This window comes from Vanessa cardui, chromosome 5, assembly GCF_905220365.1.
Source record: "Vanessa cardui chromosome 5, ilVanCard2.1, whole genome shotgun sequence".
NCBI lineage: Eukaryota > Metazoa > Arthropoda > Insecta > Lepidoptera > Nymphalidae > Vanessa > Vanessa cardui.
The window spans coordinates 9,856,230-9,876,540 of NC_061127.1; positions in this window are offsets into that span (position 1 = coordinate 9,856,230).

The following is a 20,311-nucleotide window of genomic DNA, read 5'->3' on the forward strand; positions in this document are numbered from 1 at the left end:
TCGGTTATAACAAAATGTTGTTCATAAAACTAGCGGTATGCAAAATAAATTGTGTTTAATTTTTGTGCGAATAATAACATTCGATTTTTAAATACCTCTCATAATTGATATAGATGTAGGAATTGTAAAATTTCTGAATTTAAAAATTTAAAATTCGATTTTTTTTTTTTTTTTATTCAATGCTAGAATTAGATTCGCGGAAAATAAGTAGGTATATAGATTTTATTTATATAAAACAATATTTACTTTTTACTTTTATTTTTTGAATATGAAAGTAGGTATATCTTTGTTTTATTGCGAGAATTGAAAATGATGCAGTTTAGTATGATACTAAATAATTAAATATGTCTTACTTATTTTATATTAAAACATAAACATTAATTTATATTTTATTTTCAGTGGAACAACCAACAAAAGATACTGTATCACACTAAAATTAAAAATATAAAATTTAATATATTAATAAAATAGTTATTAATAAATCATTTTGTATAACTAGTTTGACTTGCCTAGTTCTTGTCTGATTCTTTCAAAATAAATGTATACGTAAACATTTTTAATTTTTACAGCCATCTTCGACTTGTGTCTTATAATTGGTCTAGCAATTAGCATCAGACATGTACCGAAGTACATGTCTGATGTCCGCGAAACCGCAGAATCAACAAATTACACTTTGATTTATTGTCACTTATTAGTGATACAAACAGTTTAAACATTATGTATTAGAAGTTATTATATAGATACTATATTTACTATAACCATAGTTTCCATCGAAAAATAAAGAATGTTTTTTGTGCTTATTTTTAATTCTGGAAGTACCTGTACATAGTACAATATTCGCCTAGATAATATTGAAATGTATTTTATTTTTATTTTAGTTTGATTAATATTTACTGTATCTTTTATTGGTTTTACTACTGAAAATAAGATATAAATTAATGTTTATGAAATACATAAATAATACATAATGTTATTTGCTTTACGTTTGGTCAGCATCGCCCACAAACATTGACCTGTAAGAATTAATAACCATTCCTTTCAACACACCAATCGCTACCGACCTATGGGAGGTACGGTGTTATGTCCCTAATGGGTGTAGTTACACTGGCTCACTTGCCCGTCAAATCGGAACACAATAATACTAACCATTGTTGTTTGACAGTAGAATGTATAATACTACCACCCACTATGTACGATATGTTTGTGCTTTAAAAAATGATAAATTGTATCATAAAATCGTCATATTAATATTGTTTAACTTAGTAATTACCACCAAGTTCTGGAGGGAGTGAGGGACAGATTTCAGGTAAAGATATAAGCTATATATTTAGATCTTATTAATGTCTCTGTTTTGGGAAAACAATTTCATAAAAATTAACATCGAAATGAATCCGATTTTTTCTTCTGGGTTGATCATTCCTGTCAGAATAAATTATATAAATGTGATTACACTTTCTATAATTAGCCCGCGGAGTCAAATTAGAAAGAGGAAAATGAAACAGACGAAGCCGACAGAGATATAGAGGAAGGTTTTCTTTTAGAAAATAATACAATTTTTAAGCATTTCCCTTTCAACGAAATTAAGTGACGCGTTCGTGATAACAATTTTTCCGGAAATATTTCGGAAGGGACTCTAAGTCTAATTTCGTTCGATGTCGCTTCGAAAATAATTTTTGTCTTATTTAATTTCGAAAATTTAATTTATATTTTGATTAAATTCTAAATAAGGAAAACAAATGAATCTCGTCGAGTAATTATTGATGAAAGAAAAACGCGTATGGAATAATTGAATATTTAACATCAATGTTGTGTAATAACTTACTATAACGCATTGAATGCCTAATTGGTATAAATTCTAGATTATTAAAAATCTCAATTGCGACATGGAGATTGGGAGTTGGGAGTTAACTATTATTAGTCGAATTGGGGGAATTCTACTAATATAACACTCTCGATTCTCGATTCTTCGACCAACATCGTCTTTTTCTCAATAATGTACATCAGCTTAATCGTACTCATTTATATACATATGTTCCCAATTAAATTCCACTCCTGCGACCGAACCAAAACTGGATTGTTATGTTGGAAAGTAGAAAAGCGGCTCAACGGCAACGATACCTATTAATTGGAATAAAATGGTCTGTAGTGGAATTGACGCACTGTCCGTGTCTTTGCCGTACAATCAAATTATGACAGACATAGTTAATATTTGTGTCTTTAATATAAATATGGCCAAAAACGTACATTTTATTATATATTTTTTTATGATAAGTTTATATGCAGTTGTAAAAATAGTAGTTCCGCGGCGAATTGTTTATTAACGTATAAGCAGAACAATAGTATCTATTTACTTGGTGGTAGGGCTTTGTGTAAGCTCGTCTGGTGGGTAGGTACCACTCATTCATCAGTTATTCTACCGCCAAATAACAGTACTCACTACTGTTGTATTCCGGTTTGAAAGGTGAGTGAGCCAGTGTTAGTGAGCTACAGGCCCAAGGGGCATAACATCTTAGTTCCCAAGGTTGGTGGCGCATTGACGATGTAAGGAATATGTAGTTAATATTTCTTACATTGTTTATGGGTGATGTTGACCACTTACCATCAGGTGGCCCATATAATCGTCCGTCAACCTATACCATAAAAAATCTAATGTATAATTTTAATTGTTTTTAACTTAAAACAATTAAGTAATTGAATTATTTTTTGATATTTTTGAATGTATTTGATTACATTGGTTAGCTGTAGCAAAACATTAGCTATTGGCGAAACTGTGTTCCAGAAACAAATATAAATTCTATCCGAATTCAATTTGACGGTACAATAGTTTTCATAATGAAAACCATTATAAAAACAGTTATAACTGGGTGTCTCTTGGTTTCAATATACATATATCTAAATAACTTTTTAAAATATTAGAGCAATTTGACAAAGCGACCCGTTTCAGTCAAACGCTCAACAACGCAGAACGAGTGAAATGTTGCCGATAAAAAAATGCTCGACGCGTATCCGAGCGGTTAGCGATATCTCACGACGGTGGGCACCTGTCGGGTACATTCGGCTTTTCAGGCGAACACATACTTTTGTTTCGTCACATACATCTCCTGTATTATTCAACTGGAAGACCTATTAAGTAATATTATTATAATTATTAGTTTTTATTTCGAACACTATTGAGTTTCGAAATTCATAAATCGAATTCATAAATAATTCATTGACGTATTAAGTTATAATGTATTGATATGTGAAGCAGAGGAGAAGAGCTACGAGTATATAGAGAAGACAGCAAAACTGTAAATGTGTTTATAATTTCACGTAAAGTTAGTTAGAAAGTAATATATTGTTACGATTAAATAATATTTATTAATAAATATTAATTATAAGAAGAAGAACATAGACGAGACAATTAAATAAATTAAAAAAGAAAATAAGAATAATCAGACATGTAACTTTTTTTAAATATCTTATTTGGAATTTGAAACTCTGATTATTTGTTATAAATTAATTTGTCTATTATGTTACTTTCCCTCCCAAAACATAAAACATATCAGGCCGTAAACAAAACAAAAAAAAATACGCAAACGTAAAGTAAAAACAATGAAACGAATTCCCAACTAAACGATTCACGTTTCTATCATGCAATGGAAGAAGTATGAATCACAACAACTTCGCTATACAGTAGAGGGTTAGACCACTTTACAAGATTTAGGGTTTATAGCGCACGATGGCGTCTATGCGGGGGGTTGTAATTACCAGTGGTAGCGCAATGGGGTGTGACATCAGTAATTGGTCGGCTAGAGTCGCAGGACAGCGACACTCGCTTGATAAATGGGCCGGCGGAAAATTCACAGCGGAAAAAGGCTTTAGACATTCTGTAAATTAAAACTGTAGCGAAACTGATCTCGTTATCCGGCTAGTTACATTCAGAATCCTGTTCCGCCGTTATTTCGGGAATGTACGATTCCAATTGTTGTTTATTTTAGTGTTATTTCGAAACGTTTTTAAATTCGTGACATCTCGTTTCGTTTTCTTTACTGTTATTTTTTTAATATTAGTTTATTGTTACGAATCAAATTATTGCTGTAAATACATCCACTAGCATTGAGAATAATTATTGAAATTGTTGTAAATATATTTTCTTTCCAATAATAATATAATTGTGTTATTTTATTATGGTTGATGTTCAAGTTAAGAATTATTTTGTACGACACTTTTATAATTGTTCTTAACAATATTTGTTAGATTAGTGTTATAAAATTATCAAAAATGTTACTAAATTTTAATAACAATTCCAGTTATAAATACAATTAAAATAACAATCAATATATATCTCAGGTTATGCATTCAGGTTCAAAATAGATCGATAGATTGAAAAGTAATTGAAGAGATAAGTGTTAATGGACTATATTAAACAGTAAGCCAGTAACTAGTTGAAAGGAAATAATAAGTATAGTGCAAGGTAAGCGAACCAATGGCACGCGTGCTATTGAAGGCACGCAACACAATATTTTAGGCACATCTAACCTGCAGCAACAGAAGTCACACCAATTTTACAGTAATTTAATTTATGTGTGTAATAAAGACATTCCAAAATGTACCCCTTTTGTTTACTTTATTACATAAAGAGTTTTGACAGTATTTATTATTATTATTTTCCAAATAATCTATCTAATCTAGAAGGTAAAATAATTTGAGTGCACGGCAATGACCCCATTATATATTTGTTTTAGAAAAAAACGGTTTGATGCATAAAGGTTAGCCTACCCTGGTATAGTGTGACTATGAGAAAAATACAAATATGTGTACATTTTTTTTGTTCGTATATCAGTTTCGCTTCGTACATGCATTCACGCATCATGTACAAGCGATTGATTTGGAACCGTGTACAATTATTGTTTGAAGTTTTCTGAAATAGTATAAAAAACGAACAATAAATTTGTTTAATGGCATTTCAACGAACGCCCTACTAGTAAATTTTATAAAAAGTAAAGTAAAGTAACAGCCTGTAAATTTCCCACTGGATAAGGGCTCCTCTTCCATTAAGGAGAGGGTTTGGAACATATTTCACCACGCTGTTCCAATGCGGGTTGGTGGAATGCACATGTGGCAGAATTTCTATGAAATTAGACACATGCAGGTTTCCTTACGACGTTTTCCTCCACCGCCGAGCACGAATGAATTATATGACATGAATTATAAACACAAATTAAGCACAAATATATATTGCTGCTTGCCTGGATTTGAACCCATAATCATCGGTGAAGATTCACGCGTTCTAACCACTGGGCCATGTCAGCTGGATCATTATCATTTATATACTAGCAACCCGTCCCGGCTTCGCACGGATATAAGCTTTTCTTTTACATCTTTACTTTCTATTTATATTATATTTTTGTTGCTTTTTTCCGACACGTTTAACAGTTGTCCATTCCATTTCAACTTATTAACACAGAAATCTTAATAAATTATATACCTCAACCTTCCTCATGAATCCTTCTGTCTATTAGTGACATGAAACATGAAACCGCATGAAAGTCTGTTCAGTAGTTTTTGAATCGCGAACATACAGACATACAGACGCGGCCGGGGGACTTTATAATATGTATTGATAATTTATACTGCAGCAAATTAAAACAAACAGCCGTGCATACCATACACAGATTAAAAATGTGAATGAGTTGATAATATATTTACGTTTACGTCATCTGGGGATTATCTAGAACGAACGAGTACTAGAAATAGGAACAAAAAGTGACGTGCAGTGCAAAAGATTTAGTGCCTGTATGTCTAATTTATCACTACCTCTAGAGGGCTGTAGATTACGACTCCTCTGATTTGAAAGTACAGAGGGGATGTGAGCCAGGGTTGTACGGTTATGTAAAATAGACCGATACCCCCCACATTCGAAACATTACCGTCCAATTCCTGAGAGCTTAACCATAAAGCGTTCACGAGTAATAATTTATAGCTTCCGTACACACGTTGAACAATATCGGGCATTATCGTTTAAAACCAATATTTGATGTTTGATTCTTCGTATTAAATTCGTAATGGTGTCAATATTAAACCTTATAGGTGACCTGTTATATACGGAACCCATTGCCGCAGGATCTCTATCGCTATCCTACTAATATTATAAATGCGAAAGTTAGTGAGGATGGTTGTATGTTTGTTACTTTGTCAGGAAAAAACAACTGAACGGATTTGGATGAAATTTTACAGTAATATAGGTTATATCAGAATAACACATAGGCTACAATTCATAATGATTTTATGTAATTTGGTCATAATATAACGAAACGTATAAAGTACCCGTGCGAAGGCGGGCCGAGTCGCTAGTTTTTATATATGTATATTATATTTTATATACCTTTACCACAGCTTTATTTCTAAAAAATTGAAGTATTAGTGATTTATGTAAAAAAAATACACTTATAAAATGGGAGTTTCATAAAGTTTTAATAGAGGTTTGGCTTAAAATGAATCTGTCTAAGAACTAGAACTGTAAAGATCTAACTCCACTGAAGCACTATTTGATATTCTCTGTGATGCAAGAAAACATAGTCAAAAATCCAGCATTTGTCAGATAACATATTGTCATTGTTGAATCGAGGAGCAACGATGTGAACTAACCTCCTTTCTAAGGGTTTCGCCCGATCGTATAATATATTTACGTGTCTAATACGTCCATTTGAATTTGATTTAAAATAAGAATTTATTCTTACAATTTTTAATCATAATATAGAATAAAACAAAGTCGGTTATCGTTGTCTGTTCTTGCATATGCTTAGATCTTTAAAATTACGCAACGGATTTTGATGCTGTTTCTTTTAATAGATAGAGTGATTCGAGAGGAAGATTTCTGTTTATTGATAATTTAAGACGTTTCTAATGTGATGTCGTAAATAAACAAATTCTGTAGTATATTTAGTATCAGTATTGTACCCGTGCAAAGCCGGGCTGGTCGCTGTACAAATATATTTTTTGTTTGATTCAACTTTCAATCAATATATACAGGCCATAACTTTGGCAAGTATAAAAATACGTAAACACAAAACTTTCCGAGAAATTGCTTGCAAGCATTTTGTTTCAAAATTAATTAGGGCGAGCGAAGCGAGCCCTACTCTAATTCAACAATCTGTACATTTTTGTGGTACACTTTATGAAAAAAGTATCACGCCTTTAGATTTGAAATTTAACATAGTAATTTAGAATCATGTCTAGATGTGTTATTTGTCATTAAAATATCTTTTTTTTTTTTTTTAATATTTTTTTTAAAAATACAATATGTATATGGACACTAATGTTAATATACTACTAATTTACTAATATGCTACTAACGCCATCTGTCGAAGGCATGTATCAACTAAATTGTTTAATATACTACTACTAAAGCCATCTGTCGAAAGCATGTGTCAACTAAATTGTTTCTACTATTAGTAGAAACAGGTAGAAATAGCGTCAGCACCATAACAACGACAGTACAGATTTTAAAAACAACGTCACTGTTGGTTTATTGTGTGAAAACTAATTATTATTGCGTGAAATATTATTTTATTGCTCAATTTCTCAGGTGTAATATTGATTAAGAAAAAATATTAGGTAAGTGCGTATGGTCGTAAGTACCTAGGATAGAATTTTATAGAAAAATGCTATCCATTATCCAGTTGTATCTGACGTAAAACATGTTGGTTTAAATGTTTTATTGTTATTGTTGCAGCGAAATGCCACGAAGACGCACGTTAACCGGCCGTAAAGAACGCGAACATAACCGTGTTTCAATGAATGATTTAAGAGAACGTCAGAAAAGATCTCGAAATATGGAATCTAATTTTCATCGCGGAAATGTTCAATTTTTAGAGTATGCCGTTAATTTCGAAACTGCTCAGAAAAATTTGGAGTTAAAACATTGCAATTTATGTCATCGTCGTTGGTTCGATTTACATATTGAAGAAGACGGACTTTGTGCTCTTTGTCGTAAATTTCAAGTAAAAAATGAAATGAATATATTTTCTACAGACAATAATATGGACCCTGGTCCACAACCTGAAGTTTTAAAAAAATTAACATTTCTTGAAGAACAATTAATTGCTCAAGTTCATCCGGTTATAACAGTATATAAACTTAAAGGTGGTCAATTTGGATATAGTGGCCAAGTTATCAATTTTCATCAAGACATTACAAATTTTACTACCTCTTTACCTCATTCTATTGATACTATTTCAAAATATATTTTTGTTAGAAGAAATTATGGTGAAGGATATAAAGATTTTATTGTAAATCGTGATAATGTTGAGGCCGCTTTGATATATCTTAAAAATAATAATCCTTGGTACCGTGATATAACAATCGACGAAAATAATTTACAATGTTTACCTAATAATGGAAGTATTTTTCAACAAATTGTATTAAGTCAAGATAGACAACAACTTTCATATAATTTAGATAATGAGGATAATGATCAAAATATATTATATGATAATGTTTATGAATCTGGAGCTCCAACGGTGACTTTTCAATGTAATCGTAAAGCAGTGAATAGTGTACTGAACATTCAGGAAGAAAATGATAGATCTGGTGTTTTACCTTGGCCTATATTGGATCCTGTGCCAATCAATGAATTTACATGTGATGGATATATTTGCAGAGCATTTCCAACTTTATTTCCTACTGGTAAAGGTGACCTTAGAGATTCAAGAGTGCATAAAATTTCTAATAGTGAATATTTTAAATTTCTTATGATGTATGAAGATGGGAGATTTGCAAAACATCCAAGATTTAGATTTTTTGCATTTAATAGTATGATGCGTTGGACAGCTTTGCAGAATGGGAGTATTTGTGTCAGAAAAAATTCACTTTTACGTAATATTGAGACAATTGAACAACTCCGAGAATTATTACAGCGAGAACCAATATTGTATAAATCAATTTTATCATATAATACTAATTTGAGATCATCTAGCTCATATTGGTACGTGAGATCTAGAGAGTTAGTGGATATGATTGAAGAATTAGGAACTCCAACAATATTTATGACATTGAGTGCAGCTGATTTATATTGGCCAGAGCTGTATCGTATATTGGATCCAGACTATAATTATGTCGATCTCAATCAAAGCAGTGAATTTATTCGTAAATCTAAATTATTAAATTCAAATCCTATGATTGTTTCTTATTTTTTTAAAAAGCGATTAGATACTTTTATGGATCATTTTGTTAAAAAATACTTTAAAGTCACAGATTTCTGGTTCCGTATTGAATTTCAACACCGAGGTAGTCCGCACATGCATGGTCTTTTCTGGTTTGAAAATGCACCTGATCTTAAGAATCTCAATCCAAATGATATTACAAGAATTAAAGAAATTATAAACTACTTTGATGAGTTCATATCTACATGGCATCCAGATCCTTCTCAAGTTTATGATATACATCCATCAAAATTACATTACTCTGATATATCTGATGAAGATGTTGATTACAATCATTTAATACGAGCTGTACAAATGCATAAATGTTCTAAAGCGTATTGTCAAAGAAAGAAAAAAAATTCTTCTGAGACTATTTGTCGTTTCAAGTATCCGAAAGAATGTGTCAACGAAAGTAAAATTCAATTTATTCAAAATAACGAAATAGAATATATATCAAAAAGAAATAATTCATATTTAAATAGTCACAGTCCACAAATTTTGAAAGTTTGGCGAGCAAATGTTGATTCGCAAGCCATTGTTTCTATTCATGCCGTTCTTAGATATATTGCTAAGTATGCTAGCAAAGGTGAACCAAGATCGGATGGTATGAAAGATTTTATTCGACAAACAGTACAAGAGTCAAATACTAATAGTAATGTTGTACAGATAATCCAAAAAATTTTGATAAAAATGTGTGCTGAACGTGACTACTCTGCTCAGGAAATATTTTGGATTATTATGGGTTGGCCTTTGTATCGATCTTCTCGACAATTTACTACTATAAATTTTAGAATATCTGAAACATGGGAATATCTGGATATGAATAGTGAAGATGGAAGTATTTTTGTTTCGAATTTTTTGGAGAGATATCAACAACGACCAGCAGAATTTGAACAAATGTCTTTATCTGATTTTTTTACAAAAACTTATAAAAGAGGTTCAACTTATAGTATGAGAAAAGTACCTTTTATTCTTAGAGTTATACCAAAAGTGAAATATGATCCTGGCTGCATAGATAATGAAAATTTTTATAAACAACAAGTTATATTACATGTTGCCTGGCGACAGTTAAATGACCTAAATCCTGACAATAATACTTGGAAGATTGTATATGAACGTCATTTTAAAAATAGTAATGATAATAGTCTTAGTTATGAATTGGATCAAATGTTACAAAATTTAGAGAATGAAGAAGATTATGAAGTAATAAATACAGTTCAAATAGAACAACTACATGATTGGATGAAAGTAGCTGCTGGACCACAAAATATTAATCAAGAAGATGATTTAGGTAGAAGAGAAATTGATATCCGATATCAATGGCATTCTATTTCAAGCAAACAACTATTGAATTCATTAGAAACATTTATTGAAAATGAAAAAATTGCAAGAAATCAAAGAAACCCTAACATAAATAATCACAATTATTTGTCAAATTTTGCTTTTTCTGGTGAACAGCAAGAAGTGATTAATATATTTGAAAAACAACTTAATTATCTACAAGGTTACGAGGAAGAACAATCTGTAAAAAGAGTGGTTATACAGGGAAAAGCTGGCTCTGGAAAAAGCACATTGATAAATTACTTTACTTTTCGATTGAATCAAATATTGGGATCATCATCTTATAAATTGCTTGCACCAACTGGTGCTGCTGCTGTGAATATTAATGGTTCGACAATTCATTCTAAACTTTTATTGGGAGTAAATAAAACGTTCAAAGATCTCGATTTACATGCACTTGCTAATTTTCAAGAAGAATTAAATGGTTGTAAATTTATAATTATTGATGAAATGAGTATGATTGGATGTAGTCTTATGAGGAAAATTGATTTACGTTTACGTAGAGCTTTTCCTTCAAGGCAAGATGAACCATTTGGTGGATTATTTGTATATTTTTTTGGAGATATTAATCAGTTGCCACCTGTAAATGATAGGCCGCTTTATAGTAATAAAACTGAAGGAAGTGAATTTCTTTTAGAAGGAAAATTGTTATATACATCAAGTATTCAAAAATACTTCTTTTTATCATCATCATTTCGACAGAATGAATCTCAACAAGTTTTTAGAGATATACTTGATCGAATTAGTAATGGTGAATGTACGGTAGAAGATTACAAAAAATTAATGACACGGAGTATACAATCATTATCATTAAATGAACGGATTTTTTTCAACGATGCCATTAGACTATTTGCAACAAACAAAGATGTAAAAGAATTTAATCATCAAAAGTTAAAAGAATTACGTCAACCAGTTGCTTATATTCCAGCTTATCACAATTGTTCCAAGGCAAAATCAGTAAGTGCAGAATTATTAGGTGGACTTGAACCATTTATTATTTTATCGATTGGATCTAAAGTTATGTTACGTTCTAATTTGTGGGTTGAAAATGGATTGGTCAATGGAGCTGTAGGTTATGTCGAAGATATAATTTATGAAGAAAATTGTAGTCCCCCTGATCAAATGCCGCGAGTGATAATGGTCCGATTTGAAAATTATTCTTATTCAACTTACGAAAATAGTGGTTGTATTCCAATATTACCCATAACTAAATTTTGGAAAAATGGAAATACCAATTGCTCAAGAAAACAATTTCCATTACAATTAGCTTTCGCAATTACAATTCATAAATCACAAGGTTTAACATTAGATAAAGCTGTTGTAGATATTGGAGAAAAAGAAACTTCTATTGGTTTAACTTATGTCGCGTTTTCAAGAGTAAAAACATTTGAAGGATTAGCATTAAATAGAAGATTTATTTATGATAGATTAAGTAGTATTAAAAACTCAAATATGTTGAAGTGTAGAAAACAAGAAGAAATCCGTATGAGAAATGTAAATGCTTTGATACAATAAAAAATTTAAAATTTGAATTTTTTTTGTCGTATGAGTTATTTATAGAAGTCCATATTAATAATTCATATATTAAAATATACTTTTAATAATATTATTCATTATTAATAGTATATATTATTAATTAATAATAATATATATTATTAGTTAATAATAAATAATATTATTATTTATTATTGTTAATAAATTATTACTAGGTAGAAATACCTCGCGAGCCCTCACAAAGCTGCGCTTTTTGCTAGTTTATAATTAAAAGGTGGCACTTTCGTTGAGTGTTTTTGTAAAGTAATAATAATTGCTTACAGTACGTCACAACTCAGATGTAGCATCGGCATTTTAATGAAACCGATTACTGCCGATTTATACAACCAATAGAAATAGCTTTAGATTCTAGTCGCTATAGATTCTCAGTCAGTTCAACGTGAGAAAGCAAGTGCATGTAAATCGACGTGTCAAATTGACTAATATAGTCTTATGATATTACAAGTTATTACGTTTGCGTAAAGATCATATTAACATAAGAAATAAATATTGATAATTTGAGATAGCGTATGGAATTCGGATGTAATCGGTTTTACGAATGTTGCCGAAGATACATCTAAGCTGTGTCGTACTATAATAAATTATAATGTGTGGTATATCAAATTGTATTTCAAACATTGTTATCATAAGACCTTTTGGAAATGACGAATAATTGATTTTAGGATTGTAATTCATGATAAAGCTTGACGGAGACGCGTATAATGCTCGTAAGAATCTGATCTTTGATTTGAATTAAACAGAATATTGTTAGAAACATTGATCCCTGGAGAAACAATAAACATATCTAAATTATCAAGCGACTTTATTATAAAACTAGCTGTGCCCGCGACTTTGCGCGCGTTTGATTTAAACTGAAATTTTAAATACAATTCTAAATTAAACTTACTCAAGTCTAAGTTACTCCAAACTGCATCAGATATCTACCAGTAAAAGTCCCATCAGAATCGGTTTAGCCGTTATAGATTATTTCATCTCATATCATCTCATCTCATCTCAATTCATTTCATTTCATCTCATCTCATTTCATCCCATTTCATTTCATCTCATTTCATCTCATTTCATTTCATGAACTCAAAAATCTCAATCTCAAACTCAAACTCAACATGCATATTATTGAAAATATAAATTAAACATTAAATTAATTAAATAATCGTCATTATACTAACTATCTATCTAACTACCACATTTTTTATAGTTACTGATACGATAGTAGAAGCAATATGTGATATACTTTTAGTAAATATTATATTAATCTCTGAAATTTAAAAATATCGACAAGAAAATTATAGCATTTAACATATATTAAGTGAAAAATAGGGCCAATTTGATATCCCTACCCTTTTCAATCAAAGCTTAATAACGTGGAACAAGTGAATGTTGCTAATAAAAAGGGTCAAAAGGATGGTTTCGGGTTGATTTTTAATATCTCACAATACAAAGGTGCGTGTGAGGGTTTGTGCTCAATGAACACATTTTTACATACATTTCATCTTGATAAAGAGTTTTTTTGTAAAAGTTTTCGTAACGATGATAAAAATAAAAATTTATACCCATGAAATATAAAACGCTTGCCGGATTTTAAGTCTGGTATTAAAAAGGGGTTACAATAAATTTTATAATAAATCTGTACTCGAGAGAGTGAATAAGCAACAAAAGGTTTTTTTAGAACAAATTATTTTCTGTGTTAAGAAATATATTGCGTTGCCTACATAAATACGGTAAGGTCTTACACATAAAATACCTTACTCCAACCAAGACTAAAACAAAAAAAAAAAAAACAAAAGAAACTAGAGGAAAAACAATTGAATTACCATTATTAAAATAGAATTATAGCAATATGTAAAAAAAATGCTTGAATAATAAAAATATTATGACGCATAATCAAACATACATTATTAAATATGTCTAAAGTATCATATCAATTGATTTGGATTAGTATTTGGTAATGTTTGGACTGGGTGATATATTTCGAAAATACTTTTATTCTTCGAAGGGTATTTTTAATATAAAAATCTCAGATAATACATATTTTAACTTCATTAATTCATAGAATTGGCAAAACAATAAGAAGTAGAAGAAGAACACGCTTTAAAAAACATTTAAGTATAAATGTTATTTAGGTTGTAATTAGTTATGTATTGCTGTGTCTTCTGTCAAATGACATTTGGTTATAACAGAAAGAGACAACCTGATATCAAACTGTACAACTTACAAACAATTTTAAAAGAAATATCGTGCTTATGTAATAATAAAGTCATCCTTACCAATTCTGGCCTTTGTGGCGACTCTACTGATAGTAGAACTGACACAAGTTTATTCTGAATTTCTCACTTCAAGGTAATTACGTACTTTCCGAGGCACAGAAGTGAAGAAATTGCTAACATTCACATCAAAGGCATACTGAGAATTTATCGATGAAAAGAAAATAATGAGCAATTTCTAGCATGATTCGTACCTAGATTCTCTGCATCTGCTGCTTTCTTAGCCGGCCTCTACAATTAACAATATAATTAAATTTTCAATTAGAATTACAGAATTTGAATTTCGAATTTGTGTTTGCGTACTTCGAACAAGTTCTGTTGCGTTACCTAAGGGTTTACATGTACGTTCGGTTACCTTAAGGCGTATTTGCTTCTCAAATGTAGCGAGAACTATTTACTTTGAATGTATTTCTAATTCAAATATTTAATTAGATCAAATTTATAAGGCTTATTCAAAAAGAAAGATATTTCGATACAAGATCGTAAAATGATAAACGAAAACCGAATACCTACAATAAAAAGAAAATATTTAAATGTAAGTTAAAATTCGCATTTATTAATTATACAATTTAATAGACTTCATTTTTTTTTCACAAATCAAATCGAGTCGCTCGCATTACAAAGGAGGGTCTTCAAACGATATTTTTATTCTTTCAGTGTTGTAAAGAACTCAATAAAATAGACGTACCTTCATTGCATTTCCATTTGGTTGAGTTTAAAAAGAATGGTCGTTGGACAAAATACGTCCGAGGAAATTTTTGTCTCAGATTCTAGGATTTTGCGCCTCTAAGCACATTTGTTTCTGGAATTTTATATAAATATTACGAATAAAATTCGAATTGAATTAAATTTAATATACGTTTTATTTTTCCTTTTATTTACGGGTAGACATCAGGAAAAAATACATGAAGTATGACATAATTTTTAACCGACTAAAAACAAGGTCTTCAATTGTTAGATTTATTCGTACATTGTACGTCTTTAGAGTGATTTTTAATTTGGCTGGCTTATATTAATGAATTTATAGCTCATTTCAATTAAAAAATATTTCGATTCCAATAATATATTTGTTGATTTCTAGACAGGATACATATTTATATACATTTTATTGACATTAAGATTGTTCTTTTCGGTATAATCTATTTTCTAAATTAGTTTCTAAATCACTCCGATACAAAAGTGCGTTTGTCTACCTGGGAGTACACATAGATTATTTTGATTTTTGGATATTCGCATGTACTTATTCGTATATAAACCGATTTTTATAATTTTTGCATTTTATGATTTAATATGACTCAGGATCGGCCTGGGCTGGGTTCAACTTGATATTGTACACTGTTAAGTTTTCATTTCAAGCGTAAATTCGTGCAACATTTTGAAATACAATACAGATGGCTCACAGTTTAATTAAAGTTATGTTTGTGGTCCATAATGATGTGAAAATGGCGAAACTGACAGACTATAATTTTATACATTTAAAACGTCTGGTTTTTAAACTTAATTAAAATTCAAATTTGTTAGCAGACAGAGGAATGTGCCAACTGATGGTAAGTGATTAATACTATAGATGACACTATAAGTATTAACCACTATCTTTACCCGTGACTTCGCATGCATTTGAATTTAACATAAAAAGTACTGTTGTATGCTTAGTTATTGTATGTATAGATTCCTTACATGGTTAATGCACTACCAACCTTTGTACCAAAGACGTTACGTCCCTAGTACATGTAGTCTTTAAATAAATAAATATGAGACAACATCACATACATTACTCTGATCCCAATGTAAGTAACTAAAGCACTTGTGTTATGGAAAATCAGAAGTAACGACGGTACCACAGACACCCAGACCCAAGACAACATAGAAAACTAATGATAATCTACTTTGACTCGGCCGGGTATCGAATCCGGGACCTCGGGGTGGCGTATCCATGAAAACCGGTGTACACACCACTCGACCACGGAGGTTGTCAGTCTTTAAGTATATCATATTAATTTCAAATTGCATCATAGTTCCGTTTACAGTTGAAACTCTGACCATGATGTGATATTCTTCTTTTTCGGACTTCTCCATGGAAACAGAACGAATCGATGTGGTTTTTTTCAAATGAGGTTTGAACAGTACTTGCAAAATACTACTTACATATATATATATATCTATATATATAAAAATGAATTGCTGTTCGTTAGTCTCGCTAAAACTCCAGAATAGCTGGACCGATTTGGCTAATTTTGGTCTCGAACTGTTTGTGGAAGTCCAGGGAAGGTTTAAAAGGTGACTAAGTATGATATAAATGCTAGGAATATTATTAAAACAACAACTATGTGTTTCCATAGAAATAGATTTATTAGCGAAAGTATCATCGATTTTTTATGCTTATCGATGTTAGACAATAAAATATTGATGTTTTAAAATTGATTTTGCATAATTTAAAAAATCTTTACATCTATTTCTCGAATCTACATAAATAAAGATAAATGGAATTTTCGTTGTCACTTTAGAACTCAAGAATGGGCTCAACTATCCAAACCAAATCTTCATGGTTTATTCGGACTATTTAGTAGATGGTTTATGTGAAGTTTGCAAAAAATCGGTCGAGTGGTTCTTCAGTTATCACATTTTTTGTTACTAATGATTTCAATAAATGGCGCGTCATTTTGTTAATGGTGAATTTTAGACGGGGAATTATGCTGTCTAATTAAATGTAAGTATACCAGTTTGAATAGGTAAATACGTCTTATTTCAATTTATTATTTCCAAAAAAAAAACATTTAAAAGTACAGCATTTGCTTTTATTTATAGGTCTACATATACTAAAAAAAGTTAGTGTCATGAATTTTTATTCGTATGGATTGATGGTTCGTAAATAAGCTCGAAATTATATCTTGGGATGTGGAAAACTACATATATCATCAGTACATCCTTGACATGTATGCCAAAATAAAAACTAAACGTCTTAATTTAATTCGTTTCAAGCAAGCAAAATTAAGATCTGAAGAATATATTCATTTGCAAGATGCAATAGCGAATGATGCTAATGTAAATGACAACGGGCGATTGACTATATTGCCATCTATGTTTATTGGTAGTCCACGGCATGTGAACGAATGTGCACAAGATGCAATGTCTTATGTACGAAAATATGGTCGACCGGATCTGTTCATTATGATATTAAAAACAATTTATTTGAAGAACAGTCGACAACTGATCGTCAGGGCATTACAGCGCGAGTTTTTCTGCTAAAATTGTAAGCACTTATGGATTTAATTGTAAAATTATGTAATTTTGGAAAGGTGCGGTACCATATGTACTCCATTGAATGGAAAAAAGGGGATTGCCGCATGCACATATATTAATTTGGCTGGTAAATAACTCCGGATCAAATCGATACCGTTATATTAACTGAAATTCCCGATCAAACTGTGGATCCAGATCATTAGGATGCGTAACCAGGACGTTGAAGTTGGTAATCGTTGGATGGTTGTCCATGATTATCGATAATATTCAATGCTCATATAAATGTGGAGTACTGTAATTCAGTCAAACCCGTTTTCAAATATATTTGAAAGTATGTAAATAAAGGGAGTGATATGGCTGTTATCGATGTTGCTGGTAATAATAGATGAAATTACTCAGTATCAAATGCTATATTAGTAGTAATGAAGCTATCTGGAGAATTCTGTCGTTTCCAATTCACGAAAGATATCCTGTGGTTGATCATGGGGCTGTGCATCTTGAGCATGGCCAACCTGTTTATTTTAAAGCAAATATATTGGAATGTGTAGCGCAACCACCAGCAACTTCGTTAACAGCTTTTTCAAATTATTCGAAACTGATACATTTACAATAAATTTGTTATATTATGAAATGCCTCAGTATTACACACGGAATGTGTCTTCGAAAAAAATTCAGATACGTAAACAAGAAACAGCAGTCGATGGGTATCCAGGTATTTTTCAAACAGACGCAATTGGGTGGATATATATATATCCATGTATGTACCGTATACAGTACATCCAAATAATGCTGAGTGTTTTTATTTGCGATTGATATTAGTTAACGTCAATGCCCCAAAATCATTCAATCAATCATCAGTCATTTGTGTCAAAAATATCGTGATGAATGTCAACACGTGCATTTGTTGGAGGATGATGAGGATGATTTTACATTGGGATTCAACATTTCATGGTGCATCTACTTCAGCTCATCAACAGCAAATACGAATGCTATTTTCCATTGTATTACCAACATGTATGCCATCAAACCCACTTGAATTATGGAAAAAATATAAATATTATATGGCAGAAGATATTTTAGTTCGCATGTGTCATCATGCAAGATATCCTGATTTGTTAAATACCTTAGAAACGTACAACGAAGCTTTGATAATAATTAAAGACATGTGTCTAAAAATTGCAAATAAAGTATTAGCACAATTCGATATGACCGCAACAAATCGTGAGATGCATGATTTGTTTGATCGAGAATTGCAACGTGAATTCGAATTCTAATGATTTGCGTTTATTTCTACAATCGAATATTACCAAATTGAATATTCAGAAAAAAACATGTATATGACACATTCATGCAAGCCGTTCCCAATAATTCAGATGGATTATATTTCTTGGATACACCTGGCGGTACAGGCAAAACGTTCGTTATATCATTGATTTTAGCAACAATTCGATCGTAACAAAAAATTGCAATGGCACTTGCATCTTCTGGAATTTTTAGAAGATGGTCGAACCGCACACTCTGCATTAAAATTGCCATTAAATATACAGATGATTGAAAATCCAATTGGCAATATTTCGAGCAATTCTGCTATGGAAAAAGTTCTGCGATTAACGTCAATTATTTTCTGAAATGAGATATGAGATGCAATGGTTTCTATGCACATCACACTTGGACTAATTTAAGCATTTCGATTATGGCAGTACGAAGTTTGCCGGGTCAGCTAGTATATATATATATATATATATATATATATATATATATATATATATATATATATATATATATATATATATATATATATATATATATATATATATATATATATATATATATATATATAAATAAGTAGTATATATATATTTTATTTCATCCAGTTCTTATTTAACCTACATTTTTGGTCCAGAAACTTTTAAATGCGATTCAACAAAGCAATTCTGATAGCATTTCTGCCACTATTGATACGTTCACATTTTCGTTATTTTATTTATATTCTATTTGTTCAATGTAAATAAAAATATCCTCATATCATTTTATAACTACAATTTAAAAAAAACTAATTGTGATATTGTTAATGATTGACTAACGAGCCTGAAATTAATTAATATGGACACAAATTTTAAACACGTCGCAATTTTTGTAGCCAGGTTTGAAGCCGCAGTCTAGGATTAAAATCGGTGTCTATTCTATTATAATCTATTGTCAACTGCACCGGCTTCTAAAATAAATGATATGCATTTATCTGTTAAGTAGTTTAATGGATAATTCAAATGAAATCATATGTTTTTATTCGGTTAAGGTAAGAAGCGTTTTAGAATTGTCAATGTTTAAACACTACCATCGTTTTGGAAAGTAGACTCCAACGAGAAAAACGGCATGAAACTCGCATAGTTGTACTGCCTTTCAAATGAACAGATTTACAATACTGTCATTCACAATCATTGTTCAATCAGTCTTGTGAACCCAAGCCTGAATCAGTGCATTTTTTTTTAATATTCTTTAAAAGTAAAAAGTAAAGTAACAGCCTGTAAATTACCCACTGCTGATATAAGGCTTCCTCTTCAGAGAAGGTTTGGAACATATTCCACCACGCTGTTCCAATGCGGGTTGGTGGAATGCACGTGTGGCAGACTTTCGATGAAATTAGACACATGCAGGTTTCCTCACAATGTTTTCCTTCACCGCCGAGCACGAGATGAATTATAAACACAAATTAATCACATATACATATAT